Source organism: Microtus ochrogaster, unplaced genomic scaffold, assembly GCF_000317375.1.
Source record: "Microtus ochrogaster isolate Prairie Vole_2 unplaced genomic scaffold, MicOch1.0 UNK11, whole genome shotgun sequence".
In the NCBI taxonomy this organism is placed as follows: domain Eukaryota; kingdom Metazoa; phylum Chordata; class Mammalia; order Rodentia; family Cricetidae; genus Microtus; species Microtus ochrogaster.
In genome coordinates this window covers 5,484,808-5,492,893 of record NW_004949109.1, presented here as the reverse complement: position 1 = coordinate 5,492,893, position 8,086 = coordinate 5,484,808, and positions in this window count along the sequence as shown.

The window sequence follows — 8,086 nt, the reverse complement described above, 5'->3', positions numbered from 1 at the left end:
TTATTATTATTATTATTATTATTATTATTATTATAGAATTTTGGAAGCTTGTAAGTCCACAGTTGGTAGACCCCCATATTGTGAGGGTCTGCTTGCTACATCACTCCATGTGGCAGTAAACGATGACAGACACCAAAGTGGTCAAGAGAGAGCTGAATTTATTTGTATTTTTACTATGAAACTTACTCCCAAGGTTAACAACATTAATCCATTGATAGATTTAGAGCCCTCGTGAAAAAGTTCCAAACTCTACAGATTTCAGTAGTCAAGATTTAACTGGGGATTAAGTTTTCAATTCATGCTTTGGAGACACATTCAACCCATAGTAGATGAGATCTGAATCATCCTCTGCGATGAGAAGGTAGCAAGTGAGCTTAGCTGTGGTAGATGAACAGGGCCCTCTGCAAACAGAAAGGGCTGTCTGCATGATGCTATTGTGAGAAGACAGCCATACTTAGACAAGAGAGACTAGATAAAAGGTATATATGCTGGAAAGATCTACAAGTGGTGGAATCTAAAAGCAAATATGATGGTAAAGTGTCAGAGGTAGGGTTGAGAAGGATAGCATATTGTTTTATATAAACTTTTTAAATTTTACCTTTATCATGAGGGAAATGGAAAGCCATTATGCTTCCAAGCTGCTGTTCAGCAAAATTCTGATTGAGTTTGCAGAAGAATTTTAGAAAATAGATAAGAAAAAGTCACTGTAGGAGGCTGCTAAACTCATCCTCATGAGAAACAAGGCACAAGGAAGCATGCAGAGGATATGATGAGTTAATGTCAACCAGATTTGATGGTCAATTTATATGTATGCTAATGTCATGAAAAAACAAGGATGACATAAGTCTACTACTTAATTGGCCAGGCTGCTTAGTAGATATTTACTGAAATAACAAATGTACAGAGCTGCTCAAATTTAGAAAAAGCAAGACATTTGTTTTCATTATGTTCCTTTGTAAAATGTTGTGAGATTTTCTTTCTAAAATTTATTTTATTTTTACGAATATGGTGTGTATGTGTGTGCACCTGTATGTGTGTATCTGTGTGTGTATACCGTGTGTGTAGGTGTATGTGTCATTAAAACCTCTCAATTCCACCATGGATTATGCTTACTAAGGATAATTTACAATCAAAAGATAATAGTAAAATTGTGGCATATGGTGGTTATCATATCGCAGGAAGTGATCAGCTGCCTTCCATCCTGGTACCACATTTCTGGAACACTCTTTAGTGAACAGTTTTTACAAATGATAGTCTCTTTTCATGCATCATAAAATGAGGAATGTAAGAAGTCTTAACCTGTTTTCTTGCTCTGTACAGTACATATGTGGGCTGTAACATTTTCTATGAACTAGGAAAAGGTATCAGTTATATTAAAGTGGAATTACTTTTAATTCCTAATTTCTCATTTCTCCTTCAGGCGATGAGTATCCTTAAATTGTTACCAAAAATGTAAATGGGTTGGCCTTACAGTAGGAAGCAAACCTTTCTGTATAGAAATACAAAATGAAGAAACTTCCTAAATAATTCAAGAGAAATCTCAAGAACAACACAAATCCTAACTGAGAGACTTTGGGCCTTTGAGTTGGGAATCTTCTCTTTCTTCTATTCCTATTAATTCTACATTTGATTTTTTTCATAGTGTCCCAGATTTACTGGATGTTGTATGTCAGTAACCTTTTAGATTTAATGCCTTCTGTGACTGGTGCATTTATATTTTTTTATTGTATCTTCAATGCTTGAGAGCCTGAGAGTCTCTCTTCCATCTCTTGTGTTGGTGATTTTTTTTTTTGTTTTTTTGTTTTTCAAGACAGGGTTTTTCTGTGTAACTTTGGTGAATGTCCTGTAACTAGCTCTTATAGACCAGGCTGGCCTCGAACTCACAGAGATCTGCCTGCCTCTGCTTCCCAAGTGCTGGGAATAAAAGCATGAACCACAACCTCCCGGCGTCTGTTGGTGACCTTTATGTCTGTGTTTCCTGTCTGCTTACCTGTATTTTTCATTTCCAGAATTCCCTCAGTTTGTACTGTATTTATTGCTTCTATTTCCTGAAAAGGTTTTGAATCATTTTGTCTGTTTCCTTCAACTGTTTGTTTTTTTCTTGCCTTTCTTTAAGGGATTTATTAACTTCCTCTAATTGTTCATTTTTATTTTTCTAATTACCCTGAAGCCATTTGTTCTTCCTTGTAAGAGACTTCACTCACTTTCATAAAGTTGTGTTTAAAGTCTTTGTCTTGTGCTTCTGCTGTGTTGGAATGTTCAGGGTTTGAAATAGTAGGATAGCTGTGTTCTATTGATGTCATATTGCCCTAGTGGTTATTTCTTATGTTCTTATGGTGACCTCTAGTCATCTTAGTTTGGGGTAATTATAGATCTAGGCATCAATTTCTGAGTTTGCCTTTGTTGGATGGGTGTTTTGTTCCTCGGTTTCTGTTTCCTCTCTTGTCTTCTCGTCTGTATAGGCTGGGCTTTTTACTGTCTGTGTGCTCTCTGGTAGAGCAGGGAGTCTCTGTCCCATTAGAGGCTGCGCAAGGCAACTAGGAGGGTGCAACACTGGGGATAGGGAGGAGTGGACCCTGAGATAGTGAGATAGAGAGCTGGCAAGTTGGGCAGCCTACCTGGACTCCTTGTAGTCTGTGTGGTCTTTGGTAGAGTGGGGAGTTCTATTCATCTATCAGGGAACACAGAGCTAACCAGTTCCTCCAGTTCCCGCTTGCCCCAGCAGTTCTTTGTCTCTGCCTCTCAATGCTCACAGTGGCACTGCAACAACTTTGTTCACTGAACCATCTTACAAGCCCCTCACTTGAATATTAAATATTAGAACCAATAAGAATGTTTGCTAACGGATAACCAACCTTACATTTTCAATACTTTTCTGCTTGAAATTTAAAAGTGTTTTTGTGGATGGTATCAAGGACAAGAATATAAAATACCTATTACACAGTAGCTTTTTTCACAAAGGGAGTTGAAAAGGCATGCATAATAACAATAGTGCAAAAATATTCAGAAATAAAATACTGAGGAAAAGAGTGACTGCTACTTAGAAATGTGCGAAGGTTTAATTAAAAGAGGCAGTATTTATAGACAATTTGAGGAGTTTGAATGCTAAAGTTGGGACAAAAACACATTTTAGTTTCTGAGCAGAGTTTTTAAGGCTGAATAGTAATTTGTTTTCATTGTCAGATGGATACACAAAACATAAATCTCATCATATGGCCCTGTTCTTAAAACCAGGGAGTAATGATGCATACAGGGGCAGTTAATTTAATCACCCAACGAGCCAATTTTGAGGCTCCTCTGTATGGCTTAGGGATAAAATTTTATTTTCATTTTCAGATGAATAAAGATAAGCATAGAAAATAGTAAAATAAATTAGTTTTTAACTTAATAATTTCTTGCATTAAAGACTATCTAATAGTATAAAGGCCATTGAAAAATAAGGTTATTAAGTATTTCCTTCAAGTTGGCCACTATCAAGCATCACATTAGAGTTCTATCTGTCATATCAAAACTATTTATGAAACTATAAAGATTGTAACCTTGCAACAAATGCACTATAGTTTTAAAAACTTTGAGAAAGATCTTTAGTAATATAATATGCATTAAGATGTACTTGCTAATGATCTTATGCAATAATTAGAAGTCCAATTTTGTCTTAAAACTTCTGAATAAATTTGAAATTGTCATACCACATAGAGAGATCTTTCCTAAATATTTATGAATGCCATTCTTTTCCCAATCACCATAGTTATATAAAAAAACAAAGTCACTAGACTCTACATTGAAAATAACTTTGACAGGCTATGGCTTGTGATAAAGTTTGAAATACAAAATAGCCTCATGTGTGGCTGCCTACTACAAAATTTGCATTCTGCATATGTAGAATATACTATTTGCTAGCAGTGTAGCATATTCTCAGATGTTAATATCCAATTCTTTAGCAAAGACTGATATTGGTGAATAACCTGTGAATGATCTATAGCAGTGATTCACAGCCCCTTTGGGAGTCGAATGACCCTTTTACAGAGGTAGCCTAAGACCCTCGGAAAACATAGATGCTCATATCACAATTAACAACAGTAGTAAACTGTTATGTTATGGAGTAGTAACAAAGATAATTTTAGGGTTTGGGTAACCACAACATGAGGAACTGTATTAAAGGGTTGCAGCATTAGGAAGGTTAAGGACCACTGCTCTATAGTGCTCTACTTTTGTGACCTTGAATTCAAGATCAGAACACTTTGGGAAGCATTAATGTTCAGTGATGCTCCTTTACCTATTGATGTTTGCATATGTTATAGTCTATTTTAAGCTATTCAAATGTAAAATTTGGTTTAGAAGTCCAATCCAACCCATTCTACCAATGGAGGAAGTTCGCAGTTTAGATATCTATGGATTTCCTTCACTTAATGTTAGAAGACAGAACAGTTCTGTGATGAAATTTCCCTCAGAGGATTTTGATTTAATTAGTTTTTTATTTTAACATAACTACATTTTAGAGTAGATTCCAGGATCACAGTAAAATTGAGTGGTAAGTACAGACATTTATCATTTATTTTCTGTCCAGCCCCCATGCTTAGCCTATCTCATTTTCATCAACTGTTTATAATAGATATTGATCTTAACTGATGAACTTATACTAAGTTATCACTATTATCCAAAGGACATAGTTACACTTGAGTTTTAATTCTGTGGGTTTGAACAAAAAAAACACAGTTTTATCTATTTATCATTGCCGTGTCCTAAAGAATGGTTTTACTGTTATAAGCATCTTCCATGGTGCATCTGTTAATTTTCCATCCCTGTAAAACCTGGTAACTATTAATATATTTTTTTTTTTTACTGATTTTCTTTTTTCAGAGTGCCATATATTGTAATCACATAGCGTATAATGTTTTTTATATTGCTTCCTTTCAGTTATAATTATGAATCTGATTTTTCTTTGCTAATAGATCTTTTCTTTTTTACTTTCTAATAGTCCGCTGTCTGGGTGGATTATAGTTTGGATATTTATCTAATAAGGACATCTTTGTTGCTTTTGAAGTTATTTTTGTGATTATAACATAATTAAGAAATTTTCTACTTCCACATCCCTCAAAATCCTCTCATAAGCCACCCGCAGTTTTCTTTCAAATATGTGTCCTTCCTTTTCGTTGGGTAAAGATGATATCAACATGTATATGCATGAAAGTGGATTTACATTTTTGTTTACTTTGGGGAAATACCAAAGAATATAATAGCTGGTGAGAGTATATTCCAACATGGTTATACAACTTTTCATTTCTACCAGCAATAAATGAGGTCTCTAGTTCCATTCCTTGTTAATATTTACTAGCTAGCTTTCTAGGTTTTAGTTATTCTAATATATCACTCATTGTAGGTTTAATTTACATTTCTGTTAATATATGGTAGATAACATATTTGCATATTCTGGAATGGCATTATATATCTTCTTCAGCAAGGAGTCTCTTAGGATCTTTGCTCCAGTTTTCTCATTGAATTCCACCTTAGTTTTGATTTTGAAGTATTCTCTGAACATTTTTAGTGTACTTTACACTTCATTTACCTTCATTTATTCCTTCTCCAATGCTCCTCTGTTGTTTTTGGAGATCTGATTCCCTGACCTTATCACTTTCTTTCTCTCTTGGAATTCCTTTTCAGTCAGATTAATGGAAACAAATTACTCCCATTTCTGTTTATCTATATAGGTTTATTGTCTTTCACTTTTGAAGGATGACTTCAGTTTCTAGATATTTGGTTAGGCTCTTTGTCTTTTCTCAACAGAAATATTTTACTCACTTGTATCTGAGGAGAAACAAGCTTTAATTATTTGCTTCTCTGAGAATAAATTTTATATCTGTCTCACTGTGTTTCAGATTTTTTTGTGTTTGATGTGCTATAATTTGAAAGCAACAAAACTATGTATGTAGTCTTTTGGAAGTCTTTTCTGCTCATTGTGAACTTGTTAAATTCTGTAATTTTCTGTCTGACATTAACTTGAGGTTGAATTTTGTTAATATTCCATCAAATGTTCCTTCTGTTATCTCTTGTCTTATCATTTGCTATATTTCTTATCATTTTATTTGACCCCTCTCTCCAGGCCGCAAGTCAGATCTACCAGACATACATTATGTGTGGCAGTGCAAGACTATCCTAATGATCTTCCAGTTTAGCTCTGGCAGGACCTTGTCCACAGCTGTGGCCTTGCCAAATAATTTAGAAATAGGTTTTAGGTAGACCCAAAGTTGTCACAGTTTCCCAATGGTTTCTCCATAGTCTTCTGCAAGCTGGTTATCATCTTTTAATATTAATAAATGAAAATATATTAAGACTGAGACTTGCAATTGGAGGTAAATTAAGCAATCTTTTAAGGGCTTATGAAAAAGTCCTATGTGTAGACAGAGTTCTCAAAAGTGAAAGAAAAATATAGATTTTTGTTTATATTTCATAGCTCAAATTGTATTGTCCACATACTTTTTCTGAAAAAAATATTATGTCAAAGATACCAGAAGATTAAACAGTTTAATACTAATAATAAATTTCAAAAAGGATGCCATAAAATGAATATTTTATACAGAATAAACCATTAATATCTCTCCCTGACTTAAGTCAGAATTTTCTAGGGAATATGTGCTTTTTTAAGAAGTTTATTCATTCAGCTGGGAGCACAGCTCGGTAGTAGAGAGCTTGCCAGGCACACACAAGGCCCCATATTCTATCATCAGTGCCAAAAGCAAATAAACATAATTTTTGAGAAGTCTATGGTTCAAATATAACTTTGCCCATAAAATTTAGAATGTACTGATTCCTATAAACATATCTCCCTGGACTTTGATTGTAATTGCAATTAATCTCCCAATTTTGAGTACATTGGTGCTCTATAGAATTATTCCTCCTGAGACATAGGTTTTCTGTGTTCTCATGAAGAACTCTGACTTCTCCATTAGGCTTTGTACCATTCCTTAGAGAGCGACACAGTCAGAGTGTATGATAGAGGACCAGGGACTCAGTTCAGTGACTTTTGAGAAATCAGCTAGATATACCCTTTGTTTTCTCATGTGTAAAACAGACCAGTGACTACTTCTCTACAAAGTTCTTGTGAGTGTCAAGAGATAAGGCTAAAAAGTATTTGTTAGAATTGAGATTTTAAATGACATTGTAGATTTATGCCTTGTAATATAGTGCTTAACACTACGTCATCTTTAGGGTCTTTGTGGTGTTAGGTTGGTCTTGATTTAAACATTTTTATTGGGAGGAATTAGTTACAGTACATATATATATATAAATAATGAAGAAAATTTATACATATAAATTATATGCAAATACTTAAATAATAATTATATTACTCAATGCATACATAAGCTTTAAAGAATGAAAATACAAAATTCAACTAATGGTTTTAATAGACATAAAATGCTACTTTAATGTTTAAAACAAGTTAAGGAATGTGGTAGCAAAAAGAACATCTCTTTGTGACATTATTTATCCTTCTCATTGACAGAAAGGGCAACAAGTGCTTGAGGGTTTATCAGTGATGTCTCTAGAGCAGAAATCAATTTCTAACCCACTTCACTCCTGGCCAAAAGCTTGTCCAAGAGAAAAGCAAAGGCTTCTTTGCACAGATTGCTTTTCTGTACACTCGTGCCCATTTCTGTGAGCCTGTAATGCTATTCGCATAAGAATCAGAGGAGAGTCAAAGCAGCAGGAGGTTTCTTAATTGATATCTCCAGTGGAAACAGGATTTTGTTTCTCCTAGTTTTCTTTTCCTATGGAACCTTGTTGATATCTCTTTCTCGGTTTCACCGTCTTTGTGTGCATGCCACATACCATATACATATGCATAAATATGTATGTAAATATGCATCTTCAATCTACTTTATGTAGTATAGTCCTGTCATACATATATCTTGCTTAGTGAAGAAAATAAAATTTGTTTCAAGTAATAAAAGAATTAATAATTTCATTGATGGCTAGATATAAGCATACAATAGATAAAACTCTAGCTAGTTTAAAGAGAAGAACAAATTTGAAATTTTCATACTAGAATATATGTTATTTGCTTTTATATTTGTTTATATATAAATAT